The following is a 22,551-nucleotide window of genomic DNA, read 5'->3' on the forward strand; positions in this document are numbered from 1 at the left end:
GAGATTGTTCAAAGATCAGGCCCTCAAATCTGCCATCAAGCTTATGGTCTACAGGGCTATAGTGATACCTGTCCTCCTGTATGGCTCAGAGACATGGACCATATACAGTAGACACCTCAAATCGCTGGAGAAATACCACCAACGATGTCTCCGCAAGGTTCTGTAAATCCCCTGGGAGGATAGATAAACCAATGTCAGTGTTCTCGATCAGGCCAACATCCCCAGCATCGAAGCAATGACCACACTCAACCAGCTCCATTGGGCGGGCCACATTGTCCGCATGCCCAACACAAGACCCCCAAAGCAAGCACTCTACTCGGAACTCCTACACGATAAGTAAGCTGCTTTTTGGCTATTTTCATCAAATGTTTAAATTGCTGTTCCATTGGTCTTTTTTATAAGGGGGCCAGTATTCTTTTGAGGGGTGTCGGTTTCCACTTGCACCACTGAAGCAACCTGTACACCAGGTTCATCCTCGCATCGAGGTTGGTGAGCGGCAGAGAGGGTTGAGGAAATTGCCATGAATTATTAGCTGGAGGCAATTCGGAGCAGACCTAGCAATCCCATCTCCTGCTGGAACTCCCACTTCTGTCAAGGATCCTGCACCCAACTTGCACCCCAGGACCAATGTTGGGACCGAGCATTTTTGGCACCACAAATATTAGATATTCTCAACTGAACATGAAATGGTCTAAATTTGTGATTTATTCTCATGTTGGAGAAGAAGAATTCGGAATCTGAAATTGTTTGGGGAAATATTTCTTTTGGCATTTACTACAGAAAGAACTAAGTGTGAGCTGGACTATTTCTGAGACTCGTACTGTGGCTTCAAACATCTTGGAACCGTGCCAAGGTTCTTCCAAACTTTCTCTATTTTAGTTTTTTTTTAGCATAAGACAAATTGTCGATTCTCAGTTATTATCTCTTTGAGAAAAATATTATTTCCTGATGTACATTTTAGATCAGTTCCTCCACTTATGCAACTGTGATTCAAAAGTAAAGGGAAGTCTAGGGAGTATTTCTGCAAAGCTGTTATAAAAATATAGAAAAAAAAGAAGACTTGAAAAACTTGCATTTATATAGCGCCTTTCACGACTAAAGCACTTTACAGCCAATGAAGTACAGCTAGAGTACTGTGTACAGTTCTGGTCACCACATTACAGGAATTGCACTAGAGAGGGTATAGGGGAGATTTAGGAACATGTTGCCAGCACTGGAGAATTTTAGTTAGAGGAAAGATTGGATAGGCTGGGGGTTTTCTTTGGAGCATTGGAGGCTGAGGGGAATTTTAATTGAGGTTTCTAAAATTATGAGGGGCCCAGATAGAGTGGATAGGAAGGACCTATTTCCCTGAGCAGGGAGGTAAACAACCAGGGGGCATAGATTTAAAGTAATTGGTAGCAGGATGGTGGGAGTCTGGAATTCACTGCCTGAAAGGGTGGTAGAGACAGAAACCCTCATCATATTTAAAAAGTTCTTGGCTATGCATTTGAAGTCCCGTAACCTACAAGGCTACGGACCAAGAGCTGGAAAGTGGGATTAGGATAGATAGCTCTTTATCACCTGGTACAGACTTTATCAGCTGGTACACGATGGGCCGAATGGCCTCCTTCTGTGCTGTACATTTCTATGATTCGATGATTCTATATATGTAGCTTTGAATTTTTTGACATGTCTTTCTCCCTCCTCGGCTACTCTCGTGATGCCAGTTATTGAGAAGGGCTGTATGCGTTAGGCACAACGCCTTACATATTCAGTGGATCCGGGGTGTCAGACTGGGCTGTGAGATGTTACAGAGTCAGCAGATCCTGTTATGTATGTGAACCTAACCTATGTGTAAGACTTGCCACTAGGGGGCATACCTGTGGGAGACCTATGGGTCACCTGTGTACCCTGGAGCAAGCAGGTATAAAAGGCAGTCTACCATGCTGCTGCCTCACTTTGGAGTTATATTACAGAGACCAAGGTCACAATGGTTTGCGCTTACAACACAGCCTCGTGGAGTTATTCTGAACTTAACAACTGGCGGCGAGTTACAGATCACGAACTTTCATGCGGAAATGGCTGCCGTTGGCATTCTTGAGAGATTTGTTGAGGGTGATGATTGGGAAGCCTTCGTTGAGCGTCTTAACCAGTACTTCATGGCAAATGAGCCAGACACGGCTGAGACGGAGACCAAGCTCAGGGCGATTCTCCTCGCCGTATGTGGGTCGTCGGTATATTGCCTCCTCAAAAATCTGCTGGCACTGGTCAAACCAACGGACAAGACTTATACAGGGCTGTGTGTGCTGGCCCGGGAACACTTCCAGCCGAAGGAGAACATCTTAATGACCAGATATCGCTTTTACACGCACCAGCACTCCGAGGGCCAGGACGTGGCGAGTTTTGTCGCCGACCTAAGATGCCTTGCGGGACAGTGCGAATTTGCAGGATCTTTGAGGAAAATGTAGTGGGACTTTTTCATGTTAGGAATTGACCACAAGGCCATCCTCTGCAAACTACTCTCTGCCGAATCCTTAGTTCTGAGCAAGGCCATCACGATAGCCCAGGCCTTCATATACACGAGCGATAACACGAAACAGATATCTTCACAGAATTGAAGCTCACCAGCAAATACTGTGCATAAAATAATGCCTTCAGCGGGCAGAACTGTACATGGTAGGGCCCACACCACCGCAAAGGCCAGGCCTAGGATGACTCAGAGGCCGCTGTGTAGTGCTAATGCGAATCCATTAACACCATGCTGACGCTGCGGGGGCAGTCATAGAGCCCATCAATGTTGACTCAAGCACTATGTGTGCAAGGGGTGTGGAACAATGGGGCACCTCCAGCGAATGTGCAACGACCTCGGACTCACCACATGGCAGTCAGCAGAGGACGACCGATCCAGCGCGGATCACACTGAACGAGCAAGAGAAGCAACTCAACCGGGGGATGAGGAGGAAGTGTATGGGGTGCACACCTTCACCAACAAAAGTCCTCCAATAATGTTAAAAGTTAAACTTAACAGCATTCCAGTCTCCATGGAATTGGACACAGGGGGCGTGTCAATCGACTATGAGCCAGAAGGCTTTTATGAAACTGTGGGGTAACAAAGCACAGAAGCCAAAACTGAGCCCGATTCACACTATGCTGTGCACTTACACTAAAGAACTCATACCTGTTATCGGCAGTGCGGCAGTGAATGTATAGTATGACGGAATGGTGCATGATTTACCACCATGGATTGTACCAGGCGATGGCCCAACGCTGTTCGGCAGTGTCATGCATTTCACCATCTTGCAATGACAATAGTTATGTAACTGTAACTCATGCACACTGTACCTGTACCCTTGAAATGCATACCCTGTCATAGAAACATAGAAAATAGGTGCAGGAGTAGGCCATTCAGCCCTTCTAGCCTGCACCGCCATTCAATGAGTTCATGGCTGAACATGAAACTTCAGTACCCCCTTCCTGCTTTCTCGCCATACCCCTTGATCCCCCGAGTAGTAAGGACTTCATCTAACTCCTTTTTGAATATATTTAGTGAATTGGCCTCAACTACTTTCTGTGGTAGAGAATGCCACAGATTCACCACTCTCTGGGTGAAGAAGTTTCTCCTCATCTCGGTCCTAAATGGCTTACCCCTTATCCTTAGACTGTGCCCCCTGGTTCTGGACTTCCCCAACATTGGGAACATTCTTCCTGCATCTAACCTGTCTAAACCCGTCAGAATTTGAAATGTTTCTATGAGGTCCCCTCTCATTCTTCTGAACTCCAGTGAATATAAGCCCAGTTGATCCAGTCTTTCTTGATAGGTCAGTCCCACCATCCTGGGAATCAGTCTGGTGAATCTTCGCTGCACTCCCTCAATAGCAAGAATGTCCTTCCTCAAGTTAGGAGACCAAAACTGTACACAATACTCCAGGTGTGGCCTCACCAAGGCCCTGTACAACTGCAGCAACACCTCCCTGCCCCTGTACTCAAATCCCCTCGCTATGAAGGCCAACATGCTATTTGCTTTCTTAACCGCCTGCTGTACCTGCATGCCAACCTTCAATGACTGATGTACCATGACACCCAGGTCTCGTTGCACCTCCCCTTTTCCTAACCTGTCACCATTCAGATAATAGTCTGTCTCTCTGTTTTTACCACCAAAGTGGATAACCTCACATTTATCCACATTATACTTCATCTGCCATGCATTTGCCCACTCACCTAACCTATCCAAGTCACTCTGCAGCCTCATAGCATCCTCCTCGCAGCTCACACTGCCACCCAACTTAATGTCATCCGCAAATTTGGAGATACTACATTTAATCCCCTCGTCTAAATCATTAATGTACAATGTAAACAGCTGGGGCCCCAGCACAGAACCTTGCGGTACCCCACTAGTCACTGCCTGCCATTCTGAAAAGTACCCATTTACTCCTACTCTTTGCTTCCTGTCTGACAACCAGTTCTCAATCCACGTCAGCACACTACCCCCAATCCCATGTGCTTTAACTTTGCACATTAATCTCTTGTGTGGGACCTTGTCGAAAGCCTTCTGAAAGTCCAAATATACCACATCAACTGGTTCTCCTTTGTCCACTTTACTGGAAACATCCTCAAAAAATTCCAGAAGATTTGTCAAGCATGATTTCCCTTTCACAAATCCATGCTGACTTGGACCTATCATGTCACCATTTTCCAAATGCGCTGCTGTCCACAGGGGGTGAGCTTGCGGGAGACACCTGGGTGTCTCCTCACCTGGGTTTCCAGGTATAAAAGGGGAGGTCCCACCCAGGGTCAGCACTCCTTGGTCCTGGGAATAAAGTGAAGGTCACAGAGTGACCGTGTCTGATATATCCATGCCTCGTGTGAGTTTGCAATAAGGTGCAGAGACACTACATCTGGCTACGAGAAACGGGAATCACCGAACCACGAGGATGGCCACCAGTGGCAGAGGAACGCTAATGTGTGGGTGAGGACTGGGACGACTTTGTGGAAAGACTCCAGCAGAGCTTTGTCACAAAGGACTGGCTGGAAGAGACAGCGGCTGACAAGCGGAGGGCGCATCGACTGACCAGCTGTGGTTCACAGACGTATGCGCTGATGAAAGACCTGCTCGCACCCCAAAAGCCAGCAGACAAGTCCTTCAAAGAGCTCAGCCAGCTGATCAGTGAGCATCTCAAGCCGGCAAGTAGCGTACACATGGCCCGGCACCGGTTCTACTCTCACCGGCGTCGGGAGGGTCAAAACGTCTCGGACTTCGTGGCGGAACTGCGGTGTTTGGTCAGTCTCTGTACGTTCTCTGATGCCTGCAGGGGGGAGATGTTAAGGGACTTTTTCATCGAGGGTATTAATCATGCCGGCATTTTCAGGAAGCTTATAAAGACCAAGGACCTGATTTTAGAAGGGGTGGCGTTGATAGCTCAGACCTTTATGGCAGGGGAAGAGGAGACCAAGCTAATTTACGCACGCAGCCCTGGTTTTAACATTGCGATGAACCAGGGAGTTAATGTTGTAACATTGATACAGAACCCAGAACACAGAACCGCAGACAGGCAAGGGCAATTCGACACCGCCCAGGCAGCAACAAACTCTAGGGTGGGCCCGCAACAGGGACAATGGAAAGGGGATCGGCAATTCATGCCATCACGAGGAACAATGCATCCCGTGATGGGACCATTCAGAGTGCTTAGAAACAGCCAAACGGGCCATCAGAGAGGAATGCCTGGGAATAGTCCTTTTGTTAACAGCAATCTCAGCTCATGCTGGAGATGTGGGGGTTGACACAGTGCCAAAAGAGGATTTGTAATGTCAGTGGACACTTGGCCAGGATGTGCAAAAAGGCAGTAGTGAGGCTAGTCTGCGAGATAGAGGAACCAGACGAAGGGTTTGAAATGCAGGATGAGGCCTGGGGAACAACCATGGATGCGGGAGTTCAGAGAGTTCATGTGGCTGACGTCCACAGCGCATACACTAAAAAGCCACCCATGATGATGAAAGTCTTACTGTATGGCATCCCGGTGCACATGGAGCTGGATACGGGAGCTAGCCAGTCTCTCATGAGCGCCCAACAGTTTGAGAGACTATGGCCACACAGAGCTAGCAGGCCCAAACTGGAACGCATTGAGACGCAGCTACGTACGTACACCAAAGAGATCATCCCATTGCTGGGCAATGCAAACTTGGTGGCAACGCATAATGGATTACAGAACCGGCTGCCACTCTGGATTGTTCCGGGAAATGGCCCCGCGCTTTTGGGGAGGAGTTGGCTCGCTGCGATGAATTGGAAATGGGGGATGTGCACGCCATTTCATCCGTGGAGCGAAGTTCATGCTCGCAGGTCTTGCAAAACTTTGAGTCACTGTTTCAACCCAGTGTCGGTACGTTCAAGGGCACTAAAATAGTGATAAGCATCACTCTGAACGCCAGACCAGTGCACCACAAAGCCAGAGCGGTGCCGTACGTGATGCGTGAGAAAATTGAAAGTGAACTGGACAGGCTGCTCAGAGAGGGCATAATTTCGGCCATTGAATTCAGCGACTGGGCAAGTCCCATCGTTCCCGTCCTCAAAGCAGATGGTTCGGTTCGAATTTGTGGCGACTACAAAGCCACCATCAACCGAGTGTCGCTGCAAGAGAGCGGAAGACCTATTTGCCACGCTGACAGGTGGAAAACTGTTCACGAAGCTGGACCTCACTTCGGCCTACATAACTCAGGAACTGGCAGAAGATTCCAAGCTTCTGACCACCATCACGACGCACAAAGGATTATTTGTCTACAACAAGTGCCCGTTTGCCATTCGTTGAGCAGCGGCTATCTTTCAGCGAAACATGGACAACTTGCTCAAGTCCATCCCTAGAACGGTCGTATTCCAAGACGACATCCTTATAACGGATCGAGACACCGAGTAACACCTCCACAACCTGGGGGAGGTGCTACGCCGATTGGATCGGGTAGGCTTGCGGCTGAAAAAGGCCAAGTGCGTGTTTTTGGCCCCAGAGGTCGAGTTTCTGGGCAGGAGGGTTGCCGCAGACGGGATCCGGCCCACTGAATCAAAAACTGAGTCGATTCGCTGGGCGCCCAGGCCCGGCAACACATCAGAGTTGCGATTATTCCTGGGACTTTTGACCTATTTTGAGAACTTTCTGCCAAACTTAAGCACATTGTTGGAGCCGTTACACATGCTCCTCCGTAAAGGTTGTGAATGGTTTTGGGGGGATTGTCAAGAACGGGCTTTCAATAAGGTGAGGAACCTGCTGTGTTCCAACAAACTGTTGACTTTGTATGACCCCTGTAAAAAACTGGTTTTAACATGCGATGCATCGTCCTACGGGGTTGGGTGTGTATTGCAGCAGGGTAACGATGACGGCCGACTCCAACTGATGGCTTAGGCCTCCAGGTCGCCCTCCCAGGCAGAGAGTGGATACAGCACGGTCGAGAAGGGGGCACTCGCGTGTGTTTATGGTGTGAAAAAGATGCACCAGTACCTTTTCGGCAGACAGTTTGAGCTAGAGACGGACCACGAGCCGTTAACATCCCTGTTGTCCGACAGCAAGGCTGTCAATGCTAACACGTCAGCTCGCATACAGCGATGGGCCCTCACGCTGGCTGCATATGACTACACCATACGGCACCGGCCAGACACCGAAAATTGCGCTGACGCACTCAGCAGGCTCCCACTGGCCACCACCGAGGGGGTTCGGAGCAGAGCGCCGAGATGGTCATGGCCGTTGAGGCTTTTGACACTGCGGGCTCCCCCATCACAGCACGACAGATCAAACTCTGGACTAACAGGGACCCCCTCGTATCCATGATAAAGAAATGCGTCCTGACTGGGAATTGGGCGCCCGCACACAGGGCGTGCCCCAAGGAAGTCAGACCGTTTCAGAGACGGATGGATGAACTCTCCATCCAAGCCGACTGCCTGTTATGGGGCAGCCGGGTAGTTATGCCCCAGAAAGGAAGGGAAGCGTTCATCAGGGAACTCCACAGCGAGCACCCTGGCATCGTGTTAATGAGGGTCTTGTCCGGTCACATGTATGGTGGCCGGGGATTGACTCAAACCTGGAACACTGGGTTCGCAGGTGCACGACGTGTGCCAGCTGGGCAATGGCCCCAGGGAGGCTCCACTCAGCCCTTGACCTTAGCCCACCAGACCATGGTCACGTATTTACGTAGACTATGCGGGCCCGTTCATGGGGAAAATGTTCCTGATCGTAGTCGATGCATACTCGAAGTGGATCAAGTGCATCATATTGAACTCGTGCACGACATCCATCACAGTGGAGAGTCTGCGTACGGTTTTCGCGACCCACGGCTTGCCGGACATCCTGGTCAGCGACAATGGCCCGTGTTTTACCAGCCATGAATTCCAGGAGTTTATGTCGGGCAATGGGATCAAGCACGTCTGGATAGCGCCGTTCAAGCCGGCTTCCAATGGCCAGGCGGAACGGGTGGTCCAAGTCATAAAGCAGGTCATGCTACGCATCCAAGGACCTTCTCTTCAGTACCGCCTATTGCGCCTCCTGCTGGCCTACAGGTCCCGGCCGCACTCGCTCATGGGAGTCCCGCCAGCGGAACTCCTCATGAAACGCACTCTCAAGACGCGGCTGTCCCTCATTCACCCAGACCTGGCAGACATTGTTGAGGGTAAGCCCCAGTCCCAAACCGAGCTCCATGATCGAGGCTCAAGGGGGAGGTGTATAGAAATAGATGACCCGGTATTTGTTCTTAACCAGGCCGGAATCACCTCAAGTGACAGAGACGCGTGCTGAGGCTCAGCCACCAGAGGCACAACTGCGTCGACCACCCGATAGACTTAACCTCTGAAACTAAAAGACTTAAGGGGGGAGATGATGTCATGTATTTCACCATCTTGCTCAGACAATAGTTATGTAACTGTAACTCATGCACACTGTACCTGTACCCTTGAAATGCACACCCTGACCACACGGGGTGAGCTTGCGGAAGACACTCCTCACCTGGGTTTCCAGGTATAAAAGGGGAGGTCCCACCCAGGGTCAGCACTCTTTGGTCCTGGGAAAAAGTGACGGTCACAGAGTGACTGTGTCTGATGTATCCATGCCTCGTGTGAGTTTGTAACAAGGTACAGAGACACTACAGGTAGGAGCTGGCTAGGCAAGATCCGGTGGAACTGGGACGACATCAAAGCACTGTCTTCGGTGGATGACGCCCCGTGCGCCCAGGTGCAAAACAAATTCCCGGCGTGATTTGAGCCAGGCATCGGCAACTTCACAGGTGCCAAAGTGAAGATCCATCTTGTTCCTGGGGCATGGTCCGTTCATCACAAGGCCCAAGCAGTCCCGTACATGATGCGAGAGAAAGTCGAAATCGAGCTGGACAGACTTCAACGAGAGGCAATCATATCGCCAGTCGAGTTTAACAAGTGGGCCATGTAGTGTATGGAGAAGGAGTCAGACTGAACACTGTGAGCTCAAAGTGAAGTGTGACCAGAGTCTTTTATTGCTGGTCTCCAGAGTGCCTCTCCAACATGTGAAGCCTCCTTAAATACCTGTGCTCCCAAGGGATTATGGGATCACTTGGGACTCCAGGGGATGAGCCCTCTGGTGGCTGTACAGAGTAAATACAAGTATACATATATAACAACACTCCCCCCTAAAGTCAATAGTGTAACTATTTACAATGTGAGTCGATCTGGGGCCCTTCTTGCCCTGGTTGATCGTCTCGGTGTGAAAGCTGGTGTTGTTGAATCATTTGTTGGGCCCTCGCTGGGCTACTGTACAGCTGGCCTTGCTGGGCTGCCTGATGTGTTGGGCCCTGCAGGGCTGCTGTGGATGATGGGTTCTGCTTCGTGGTCAACCGTGGTGGCGGTTGCCACTGGTGTGTATGTTAGGGAATCAAAAAAGGTAGGGTCGAAGGTGGGTTGCTCAGGATAGTCCGTGAATCTGAGTTTGATTTGATCCAAGTGTTTCCGGTGAATGAGTCCATTTGAAAGTTTGACCCGAAACACCCTGCTTCCCTCTTTGGCCACGACAGTGCCGGGAAGCCACTTGGGACCTTGTCCATAATTTAATACAAATACAGGATCATTGATTTCAATCTCGCGTGACACATTTGCGCTATCATGGTATGCACTTTGTTGAAGCCACCTGCTCTCTACCTGTTCATGTAGATCAGGGTGAACTTACGAGAGCCTTGTCTTAAGTGCTCTTTTCATGAGCAGTCCAGCAGGTGGGATCCCAGTGAGTGAGTGGGATCTCGTGCGGTAGCTAAGCAGGACTCGGGATAAGCGAGTCTGCAGTGAGCCTTCAGTTACCTCTTCAAGCCTTGCTTGATGGTTTGCACTGCTCTCTCTGCCTGACCATTGGACGCTGGTTTAAATGGGGCAGATGTGTCATGTTTGATCCCATTACAGGTCAAGAATTCTTTGAACTCAGCACTGGTAAAATATGGCCCGCAGGCTTTCAGTAGTGGCAACGGACGTGTGAGCCGACATTATCTCACATTCAATCCACTTGGAGTAGGCGTTAACAACCACAAGGAACATTTTACCCAAGAATGGGCCTGCATAGTCGACGTGTACCCTGGGCCACGGTTTGGAGGGCCAAGACCATAAACTTAGCGGTGCCTCTCTGGGTACATTGCTTAACTGCGAGCATGTATTACATCTGTGAATGCAGGACTCTAAGTCCGCATCAATACCGGGCCACCACAAATGGGATCTGGCTATCGCTTTCATCATTACGATGCCTGGGTGGGTACTGTGGAGGTCATTGATGAAGGTGTCTCTGCCCTTCTTGGGGACCAATACTCGATTGCCCCACACAAGGCAGTCTGCCTGTATAGACATTTCATCTTTGCGCCGCTGGAACGGCTTTATCTCTTCCTGCATTTCCACTGGGACCCGTGAAGCACACAGCTTTTGACTAGAGATAATAAGGGGTCCTGGCTTGTCCAGGTTTGGATCTGCCGGGCAGTGACGGGTAATTGCTCACTCTCAAATGCTTCCATAACCATGTCTAGATCTGCGGGCCGCACCATTTCCACCCGATGAGAGCATCGGCGCAGTTTTCTGTGCCTGGCCTGTGGCGGATGGCGTAGTTGTATGCGGACAACGTGAGCGCTCATCTCTGGATGCGGGCCGATGTGTTGGTATTTATCCCTTTACTTTCGGAGAACAGGGATATAAGTGGCTTATGGTCAGTTTCCAATTCGAATTTTAGCCCAAACAGGTATTGGTGCATTTTCTTTACCCTATAGACACATGCTAACGCTTCTTTTTCAATCATGCTGTAGGCTCTCTCAGCCTTAGACAGACTCCTGGATGCATAAGAAACCAGTTGCAGTTTCCCGAAATCATTTAGCTTGCTGCAATACACACCCAACGCCATATGATGACGCATCACATGCTAGTACCAAATGTTTACATGGATCATATAACACAAGCAATTTGTTTGAGCATAACAATTTTCTTGCCTATACAATGGCATTTTCTTGGCTTTTGCCCCAAACCCATTCGTCCCCTTTTCGTAGTAAGACATGCAGTGGTTCTATCAGTGTGCTGAGACCCAGTAAGAAGTTACCAAAGTAGTTCAGGAGTCCCAGAAACGACCGCAGCTCCGTCACGTTCTGTAGCCTCGGTGTATTTTTGATTGCCTCTGTCTTCACGTTGGTGGTCCTGATGCCGTCTGCCGCAATCCTCCTTCCCAGGAACTCCACTTCAGGCACCAGGAAAATGCACTTCGAGCATTTTAACCTGAGCCCCACGCGGTTGAGTCGACGAAGAACCTCCTCCAGGTTCTGTAGATGCTCGACTGTGTTCTGACCTGCGACCAAGATATCGTCCTGGAAGACCACGGTGTGCGGGACCGACTTCAGTAAGCTTTCCATGTTTCTCTGGAATATCGCCGCCGCCGATCGGATTCCAAACGGGCATCTATTATAAACAAAAAAGACCTTTGTGCGTGTTGATGCAGGTGAGGGCCTTTGATGATTTCTCCAGTTCCTGTGTCATGTACGCTGAAGTCAGATTCAGCTTCATGAACGTCTTTCCTCCTGCCAGCGTTGCAAAGAGGCCATCGGCCTTTGGTAGTGGGTATTGATCCTGCAGGGAGAAATGATTGATAGTTAATTTGTAATTGGCACAGATTCTGACAGTGCCGTCTCTCTTGAGGACTGGGACGATAGGATTGGCCCACTCGTTGAACTCGATCAGGGAAATTATGCCCTCTCTTTGCAGCCAGTCTAGTTCGATATCTACCCTTTCTCTCATCATGTACGGTACTGCTCTCGCCTTGTGATGGATGGGGTTGCGCCCCCGGAATTAGGTGGATCTGCACTTTTGCTCCTTGGAATTTCCCGTTGCCTGGTTTGAACAGAGAAGGAAATTTGTTTAAGACCTGGGCACACGAAGGGTCGTCAGCAGGCGATAGCGCTCGGACGTTGTCCCAGTTCCAGCATATCTTTCCCAGCAAGCTCCTGCCGAGCAACGAGGGACCATCGCCCGGTATCACCCAGAGGGGTAGCTTGTGCACCGCTCCATCGTAGGAGACCTTTACGGTAGCACTGCCGATTACAGGAATCAGTTATTTCGTGCAAGTTCTTAGTTTCGTGCGAACTGGAGTTAGGATTAGCCTTGAGGCCTTGTGGCACCACAATCTTTCAAAAATCTTTTTGCCCGTGATGGACTGGCTCGCGCTCGTGTCCATCTCCATTGACACCGGGAGTCCATTTAGTTCAACATTCAGCATTATCGGGGGACAATGGGTGCACCCAATGTACCTCTGCCTCCTCGATCTGAGGCTCTGGTTTGTCGTCTTCCTCCATGGATCTGTCCTCCTCTGCAACATGGTGGTTTGCAGGTATAACAGGCTTAGCAGCTCGCTTGCACACTCGTTGGAGGTGTCCCATTGTTCCACAGCCCTTGCAAACATATCCTTTGAATCGGCATGAATGGAAACGATGATCATCCCCGCAGCGCCAACAAGGTGTTAATGGCCTTGCATTCATCACCCTTGATGGTGGACTCTGAGTCATCTGTGGATGTGTAGCTGCAGGTATGTGTGACCTGCCCTTTAGGTTATGATTCGTAAACATCACTTTGTTCACAGTACTTGTAGCAGCACTTGTGTGCTGAGAGATTTGCTTCGTATTGTCACTGGTGGCAATGAACGCCTGGGTTATCGCTATGGCCTTATTCAAGGTTGGGGTCTCTACAGTCAAAAGTTTGCGAAGTATGGTTTCGTGGCCAATGCCGAGTACGAAAAAATCTCTGAGCATGTGCTCCAAATGTCTTCAAATTCGCAATGTGCTGCAAGGCATCTTAGCTCAGTGACATAACTCGCCACTTCCTGGCCTTCAGACTTTTTGTAGGTGTAGAACCGGTACCTCGCCATCAGAACGCTTTCCTTCTGGTTCAAATGCTCTCTCTCGGACCAGTGTGCACAAATCGTCATGCGATTTCTCCGTGGGTCTCACTGGAGTGAGCAGATTCTTCATGAGGCTATATGTTGGTGCCCCACAGACGGTGAGGAGGATCGCCCTTCGTTTGGCAGTGCTCTCTGCCCCATCTAGCTCGTTGGCCACAAAGTATTCGTCGAGTCGCTCCACAAAAGTTTCCCAATCATCTCCCTCCGAGAATTTCTCCAGGATGCCCACGTTATCTGCATCTTTGGGTTCGCTATCTGTATTTCATCGCCAGTTGTAGTGTATGGAGAAGGAGTCAGACTGAACACTGTGAGCTCAAAGTGAAGTGTGGCCTTACTCTTTTATTGCAGGTCTCCAGGGTGTCTCTCTGACCTGTGACGCCTCCTTAAATACCTGTGCTCACAAGGGATTATGGGATCCCTTGGGACTCCAGGGGATGAGCCCTCTGGTGGCTGTACAGAGTAAATACAAGTATACATATATAACAGGACAGTCCAATCGTGCCAGTGCTAAAGAGCGATGTGATGGTCAGAATCTGCGGGGAATGTCCAAGGTGACAATCAACCGAGTCTCGTTACAGGACCAATACCCACTACCCAAAGCGGAGGACCTATTCACAACGCAAGCAGGGGGAAAGTCGTTCACCAAGCTAGACCGAATCTCTGCTTACATGGCACAGGTGCTGGCTGAACCGTCAAAGAAGTTGACGTGCATCAACATGCACAAAGAACTGTTTGTGTATCACAGATGCCCCTTTGCAAGTCACTTGGCTGCGGCCATCTTCCAGAGGAACATGGAAAGTCTGCTGAAATCAGTTCCAAGCACCGTGGTGTTCCAAGATGACATCTTCATCACTGGTCGCAACACCACCGAATACTTGCACATCCTGGAAGAGGTTCTAAAGCGACTGGACAGAGTGGGACTCAGGCTGAAACACTCCGAATATGTTTTCCTGGCACCAGAGGTCGAATTTCTGGCGAGGAAGATTGCGGCAGACGGCATCAGACCTATGGATTCCAAGACGGAGGCCATCAAGAATGCACCCAGACTACAGCATGTGACGGAGCTGGGTTCATTCCTGGGACTCCGCAACTGTTTTGGTAACTTTCTACCGGGGTTGAGCACACTGCTGGCACCCTTGAATTTATTGCTACGCAAGGGTGACGACTGGGTTTGGGGTAAATCTCAAGATACAGCCTTTAATAAGGCCAGAAATCTGCTATGCTCCAACAAGTTACTTGTATTATATAAACGCTTGTAAACGCTTAGTATTAGCATGTGATGCGTCATAGTACGAGGTCGGTTGTGTGTTACAGCAAGCAAATGTGTCAGGCAAACTGCAACCGGTTGCATATGCATCCAGGAGTTTATCCAAGGCTGAAGGAGCCTACAGTATGGTTGAGAAAGAAGCATTGGCATGGGTACATGGGGTTAAGAAAATGCACCAATATCTATTTGGCCTCCGGTTCGAGCTCGAGACCGACCACAAACCGTTCACCACACTGCTCTCAGAAAGCAAAGGTATCAACACCAATGCTTCATCCCACATCCAGAGATGGGCACTAACATTGTCTGCTTATGACTCTGTAATCCGCCACAGACCAGGCGTTGAGAACTGCGCTGATGCCCTCAGTCGCCTGCCATTGCCCACCACCAGAGTGGAAATGGCGCAACCCGCAGACTTGCTTCTGGTAATGGATGCTTTTGAGACCGAGGGGTCACCCATCACGGCTCGCCAGATCAGGACCTGGACCAGCCAAGAACCCGTGCTATCACTAGTCAAAAGGTGCATCCTCAATGGGAGCTGGTCAGTGGTTCACGGGGAAATGTAAGATGAAAGCAAGCCATTTCACCGACGCAAGGATGAATTGTCCTTCCAATTGGATTGTCTCCTATGGGGGAATCGCGTGATTTTGCCCAAAAAAGGCAGGGAAACATTTATACGCTACCCACACAGTACCCACCCAGGCATAGTCATGATGAAGGCTATTGCCAGGTTGCACATCTGGTGGTCCAGCATTGACTCCGAATTGGAGTCATGCTTACACCAATGTAACACTTGCTCACAGTTGAGCAACGCACCCAGGGAGGTCCCCCTGAGCCTGTAGTCATGGCTCTCCAAGCCGTGGTCCAGAGTCCACATAGATTTCGCTGGCCCCTTTCTAGTGAAGGTGTTTCTAGTAGCAGTGGATGCTTACTCAAAATGGATTGAATGTATAATAATGTCATCATGTATGTCCATTGCCACCATTGAAAGCCTTAGGGCCATGTTCGCCACCCATTATTTGCCCGACATCCTTGTCAGTGACAATGGATCATGTTTCACCAGCTCGGAATTCAACGAGTTCATGACCCGCAATGGCATTAAGCATGTCAGGTCTACCCCATTTAAGCCCGCATCCAATGGCCAAGCGGAACGCGCAGTCCAAACCATCAAGCAAAGCTTGAAACGGGTAATGGACAGCTCCTTGCAGACCCAGTTGTCCAGGGTCCTGCTCAGCTACCGGACGTACCCCCACTCACTCACCGGGGCTCCCCCTGCAGAATTGTTAATGAAGAGAGCACTCAAAACCAGACTCTCCTTAGTCCACCCGGATCTCAATGATCACGGAGAAACCCGGCGGCACCGGCATAACGTGTACCACCAGCGCACGATGGCATCGCGTGACATCGAGGTTAATGATTCGGTGTTTGTTCTAAATTACGGCCACGGTCCCAAGTGGATTGCTGGCACTGTCTTAGCCAAGGAGGGGAATAGAGTGTTTGTTGTGAAATTGTTGAATGGGCAAATGTGCAGAAAGCACCTGGATCAGACCAAACTTCGATTCACGGACAACCAAGAACAGTTTGAAGAAGATTTTACCATCTATGATCCACCAACACACATCCAACCAGCAATCGACCTCGCGGTCAACCACGAGGATGAACCCACCATGCCCAACAGTCCGATCAGACCAGCCACACTACCGTGCAGCAACGATCTGACCAACTCATCCATGCCAGGACTTCAACTCAGGCGCTCAACCCGGGAACGCTGAGCGGCAGATCGCCTCAACCTGTAAATAACCTGTACTTAAGACTTTGGGGGGGAAGTGATGTTATGTATGTGAACCTAACCTATGTTTAAGACTTGCCACTAGGGGCACACCTGTGGGAGACCTATGGGTCACCTGTGTACACTGGAGCAAGCAGGTATAAAAGGAAATCCACCATGCTGCTGCCTCACTTTGGAGTTATATTAAAGAGATTAAGGTCATAATGGTTTGAGCTTACAACACAGTCTCGAGGAGTTATTCTGAACTTAACAGATCCCAGGTTGAGGAGGGGAGGCACTCTGCCAGATAGGTACACAGCACTACGCAGCCATAGTAAGGTCCAGGGTTAGGCTGCTCCAGCTCTCAGTCGGGCCAAAAGCTTTGGCCTGCATTGAAACAAATGGAGCTGCTCCAGGACGCAGGTAACTATATCCTGCAGTGTCTCTGGACTAGATGTAATGGAGTAATGTCAGGCCTTCAAATGAGCCTATGCTATGCGACCTTCCTCATGTCACCCTGCCCCCTCCCCTGCTGCTAACCACTCGTCCATTGCTTTCTACTTCCAGATGATCAGTCACAGGTGCAGCATCCCTCCACATCAGGCCATCGTCTGGAGGAGGTGGAAGAGGAGGAGGATGAGTCGACTCCGGCACAGCATCATTCCACCACTGCTCCACCACCGTCACTCATCTCCTCTGTGGACGATGTGATGTTCTTGGGGTTCGACGAATCCGGCGCTCCTGGAACCAGTGGCATGCAGCAATTGGGGTTGAATCCCACAGGCCATCTCTCGGAGGGTGAGTTGGCAAAGTTGGTCTGCTGACAGACAGGCAGACGTGGAATTGGACATGGTGGGAATGTCCAGGGAAAGCATCCAGATCAGCCTTCAGCTCTTGGTGCCTTGGGTAGGATTCCCACAAGCATTGACAGTCTGAAAGCGACAATTACGGAGGTAGGGTCACAGATTGTCAGTGCGAGCCGTGATACCAGCGAGGCCAGCAATGACCACACGAGGCTGGTGGCCTTCAGCAGTGGAGTCCCGGAGAGTGTGGCGGAAACCCTTGCAGAATATGGTGCATCACAGGCACAAGCTCTGCTTTAGCTTGGACAGATGATGCAGTCCATGCCTACCACCACTCTCTCGGTGTTCCCCACTGTCACACACATACTACCTGTGACTAGCGACGCCAATGAAGAGGCTAACCAGTCAGAACCTGGGCCTTCCACGCCACGAGCTGTTCTAGTGCTTTCCCAGATGGCATCACCATTGTCTCTCCCCCCAATGCTGCAGCGCTCTGGCAGCCTTGCTGCATGACATCTTGGTGCCACTTTGAATAGGAGCAGCAGGAAAGGGAGGGTGATAAGAGGAAGGAGTGACAAAGATGGTGGGAAAAAATAGTGGGGCAGGATACGATGTTGCTGCATTATGTTGTTGATGCTGAATGCATCGTATGTTTTATGTTACAATATTATTATGTTACAGATTATGTTAAAGTATCACACTAAATTATGTTGTTGATAATGTTGTTGAATTATCACACTGCTGGATGCAGCTCATTTTATTTATGTCTCACAATAAAGGCTACAAAGTTTACAATGTTACAATGTTTAATACATTGTTTTGTTCACCTTAACCATTCCTGTGTAAATCAACATGGTGGATAGAGTGACCAGGCAACGCTCAAACCTGCCGTTCACTCTTCAAGCAAAGTGTTCAATTATGAGCTGCTGACGTATGGCTTTTGCAGCGGCAAAATCTCCATGATGCCTCCCCTGTGGTTGTGGCGGTGGTGGTGGTCGCATAGGTTCCTCGCTAGGCTCCTCTTCCTCGTCTTCCTCCTCCTTCTCCACCCCTTTCTCCTGAGGTGGTCCTGCAATCCCCATTGGCAATTTCTGTTCACTCATGATGGCTAAGTTGTGTAGCATGCAGCACACCACAATGAACTCAGAGACCTGCTGAGGGGAGTATTGCAGGCAGCCTCCAGAGTAGTCCAGGCATCGGAAGCACTGCGTGAGCACTCCAATTGTCTGTTCGATGGTGTTGTGTGTGGCTGCATGGCTCTCATTGTAGCTCGGTTTCTGTCTGAGGGTTACGGAGGGGGGTCATAAGCCAGGTGGCGAGGCCATAACATTTGTCCCCGAGCATCCAGCTCTGGCCTTGTGGTTGATGCTGGAGCATGCATGAGACAGTGCTCTCACGCAAGATGAAAGCATCATGGATGCTCCCTGGATATTGGCCGTTGAATGCCATGATGCACCGAGTATGGTCGCAGATAATTTGTACGTTCATGGAGTGGAATCCTTTCGGTTTCGGAAAACCTCTGAATGATGTAAAGGTGCTCACAGGGTGATGTGCGTACAGTCAAGGACATCCTGAACCCTGGAGATGCAGCAAATCATCTAAAACCTAGAATCCTCTCATTTTGAGTCTCCCTAGTCATTGGGAAGTTTATGAAGTCCATTCTGCGTGCGTACGGTGCATTAGTCACCTGGCGAACGCAGCAATGTGTAGTGTGCTGCGAGATGGAGCATATGCCCCCCGTTGATGCCTGAAAGGAGCTGGAGGCATAGAAGGCAAGTGCCACAGTCACCTTCACCTCAACGGGCAGTGCAGTCCTGTTGTCGCTGGTGGGCTGTAGGTCTGCCTGTATGAGCTGGCATATCTCTGTGACCACCTCTTTTCAGAAGCGCAGACTTCGAATGCACTGTGCCTCAGAGAACTGCAGGTATGAGAAATGTTCCCTGTAAACTCGTGGAGGGTAAGACCTCCTCCCCAAACGTCTGCGACCTCTTTGATTACGTTGCAAATGATCAACAATAAGCTGTCTTCCAGCTTGAAGCTGTATGGCAAAAGCAGCCAGGATTACTGGCTCCTGATCTAGCATGGCCCCCATCTTTTAAAATGTCCTTAAATGTCCTTTATAAAACAAACTAGAAACATAGAAACATAGAAAATAGGTGCAGGAGGAGGCCATTCGGCCCTTCGAGCCTGCACCACCATTCAATAAGATCATGGCTGATCATTCCCTCAGTATCCCTTTCTCTCCATACCCCTTGATCCCTTTAGCCGTAAGGGCAATAGCTAACTCCCTCTTGAATATAGCCAATGAACTGGCATCAACAACTCTCTGCGGCAGGGAATTCCACAGGTTAACAACTCTCTGAGTGAAGAAGTTTCTCCTCATCTCAGCCCTAAATGGCCTGCCCCGTATCCTAAGACTGTCCTCTGGTTCTGGACTTTCCCAACATCGGGTTCATTCTTCCCGCATCTAACCTGTCCAGGCCCGTCAGAATCTTATACATTTCTATGAGATCCCCTCTCATCCTTCTAAACTCCAGTGAATAAAGGCCCAGTTGATCCAGTCTCTCCTCATATGTCAGTCCAGCCATCCCTGGAATCAGTCTGGTGAACCTTTGCTGCACTTCCTCAATAGCAAGAATGTCCTTCCTCAGATTAGGAGACCAAAACTGAACATAATATTCCAGGTGAGGTCTCACCAAGGCCCTGTACAACTGCAGTAAGACCTCCCTGCTCTTATACTCAAATCCCCTAGCTATGAAGGCCAACATACCATTTGCCTTCTTCACCACCTGCTGTATCTGCATGCCAACTTTCAATGACTGATCAACCTTGACACCCAGGTCTCGTTGCACCTCCCCATTTTCTAATCTGCTGCCATTCAAATAATATTCTGCCTTTGTGTTTTTGCCCCCAAAGTGGATAACCTCACATTTATCCACATTATACTGCATCTGCCATGCATTTGCCCACTCACCAAACCTGTCCAAATCATCCTGCAGTCTCTTAGCGTCCTCCTCACGGTTCACACCGCCACCCAGTTTAGTGTCATCTGCAAACTTGGAGATATTGCATTCAATTCCTTCATCCAAATCATTAATGTATATTGTAAAGAGCTGGGGTCCCAGCACTGAGCTCTGCGGCACTCCACTAGTCACTGCTTGCCATTCCGAAAAGGACCCGTTTATCTCGACTCTCTGCTTCCTGTCTGCCAACCAGTTCTCTATCCACATCAGTACATTACCCCCAATACTATGTGCTTTGATTTTGCACACCAATCTCTTGTGTGGGACCTTGTCAAAAGTCTTTTGAAAGTCCAAATACACCACATCCACTGGTTCTCCCTTGTCCACTCTGCTAGTTACATCCTCAAAAAATTCCAAAAGATTCGTCAAGCATGATTTCCCTTTCATAAATCCATGCTGACTTGGACCGATCCTGTCACTGCTTTCCAAATGCGCTGCTATTTCATCCTTAATGATTGATTCCAACATTTTCCCCACTACTGATGTCAGGCAAACTAGACTATAATTACCCATTTTCTCTCTCCCTCCTTTTTTAAAAATTGGTGTTACAGTAGCTACCTTCCAGTCCATGGGAACTGATCCAGAGTCGATAGACTGTTGGAAAATGATCACCAATGTATCCACTATTTCTAGGGCCACTTCCTTAAGTACTCTGGATGCAGACTATCAGACCCCGGGGATTTATCGGCCTTCAATCCCATCAATTTCCCGCCTAATAAGGATATCCTTCAGTTCCTCCTTCTCACTAAACCCTCGGTCCCCAAGAACATCTGGAAGGTCATTTGTGTCTTCCTTCATGAAGATAGAACCAAAGTATTTGTTCAATTGGTGTGTCATTTCTTTGTTCCCCATTATAAATTCACCTGAATCCGACTGCAAGGGACCTACATTTGTCTTCACTAATCGTTTTCTCTTCATATATCTATAGAAGCTTTTGCAGTCAGTTTTTATCTTCTGGGCGAGCTTCCTTTCATACTCTATTTTCCCCCTCCTAATTAAACCCTTTGTCCTCCTCTGCTGAATTCTAAATTTCTCCCAGTCCTCAGGTTTGCTGCTTTTTCTGGCCATTTTATATGCCTCTTCCTTGGATTTAACACTATCTTTAATTTCCCTTGTTAACCACGGTTGAGCCACCTTCCCCTTATTACTTTTACTCCATACAGGGATGTACAATTGTTGAAGTTCATCCATGTGATCTTTAAATGTTTGCCGTTGCCTATCTACCGTCAACCCTTTAAGTTTCATATGCCAGTGTATTCTATCCAATTCACACCTCATACCATCGAAATTACCTTTCCTTAAGTTCAAGACCCTAGTTTCTGAATTAACTGTGTCACTCTCCATCTTAATAAAGAATTCTGACATATTATAGTCACTCTTCCCCAAGGGGTCTCGCACAACAAGATTGCTAATTAGTCCTTTCCAACTACACATCACCCAGTCTAGGATGGCCAGCTCCCTGGTTGGTTCCTCGACATATTGGTCTGGAAAACCATCCCTAATACAATCCAGGAAATCCTCCTCCACCGCATTGCTACCAGTTTGGTTAGCCCAATCAATATGTTGATTAAAGTCGCCCATGATAACTGCTGAGGCGTGAGTCCGGGATCGGCGAGAGGCCTCTAAAGGCCGCGAGTTCAGCAGTCGAGAGGTGCGTGGAGAGACGTGAGTCCGGGGTTGGCGAGAGGCCTATAAAGGCCCAGCTTGTGCAGCTACAGGGAGAAGGCAAAAAAGAAGTAGAAAGAAACAGAAAGGTGACGTCACAGCCAAGGGGGTAAGTGATTGGCTGGTGATTGGTGAGTAGTTTTTCTTTTTTCTTTTCTATAACAGTGAGTAGAAACATAGAAAACATAGCAACATAGAAAATAGGTGCAGGAGTAGGCCATTCGGCCCTTCTAGCCTGCACCGCCATTCAATGAGTTCATGGCTGAACATGCAACTTCAGTACCCCATTCCTGCTTTCTCGCCATACCCCTTGATCCCCCTAGTAGTAAGGACTTCATCTAACTCCTTTTTGAATATATTTAGTGAATTGGCCTCAACAACTTTCTGTGGTAGAGAATTCCACAGGTTCACCACTCTCTGGGTGAAGAATTTTCTCCTCATCTCAGTCCTAAATGGCTTACCCCTTATCCTTAGACTGTGACCCCTGGTTCTGGACTTCCCCAACATTGGGAACATTCTTCCTGCATCTAACCTGTCTGAACACATCAGAATTTTAAACGTTTCTATGAGGTCCCCTCTCATTCTTCTGAACTCCAGTGAATACAAGCCCAGTTGATCCAGTCTTTCTTGATAGGTCAGTCCC

General features: G+C 49.1%; 1 protein-coding gene across 2 annotated transcripts in view; it reads left to right on the forward strand.

The window, feature by feature from the left end:
- The window catches only part of LOC139278859 (NLR family CARD domain-containing protein 3-like), a 228,282-nt gene that overhangs the window by 68,478 nt on the left and 137,253 nt on the right, over positions 1-22,551 (forward strand). The window contains exon 14 of one of the 2 annotated variants that reach the window (XM_070898062.1): positions 16,985-17,003. The exons of the other annotated variant lie outside the window; for it this stretch is intronic. The gene's annotated coding sequence lies outside the window, so the exon portion shown is untranslated. Of the gene's footprint in view, positions 1-16,984; positions 17,004-22,551 lie in introns of those variants that run through there. 2 annotated transcript variants of the gene reach the window in all.

The sequence above is a fragment of the Pristiophorus japonicus genome, chromosome 13 (genome assembly GCF_044704955.1).
Source record: "Pristiophorus japonicus isolate sPriJap1 chromosome 13, sPriJap1.hap1, whole genome shotgun sequence".
NCBI classification, from domain to species: Eukaryota; Metazoa; Chordata; class Chondrichthyes; family Pristiophoridae; genus Pristiophorus; species Pristiophorus japonicus.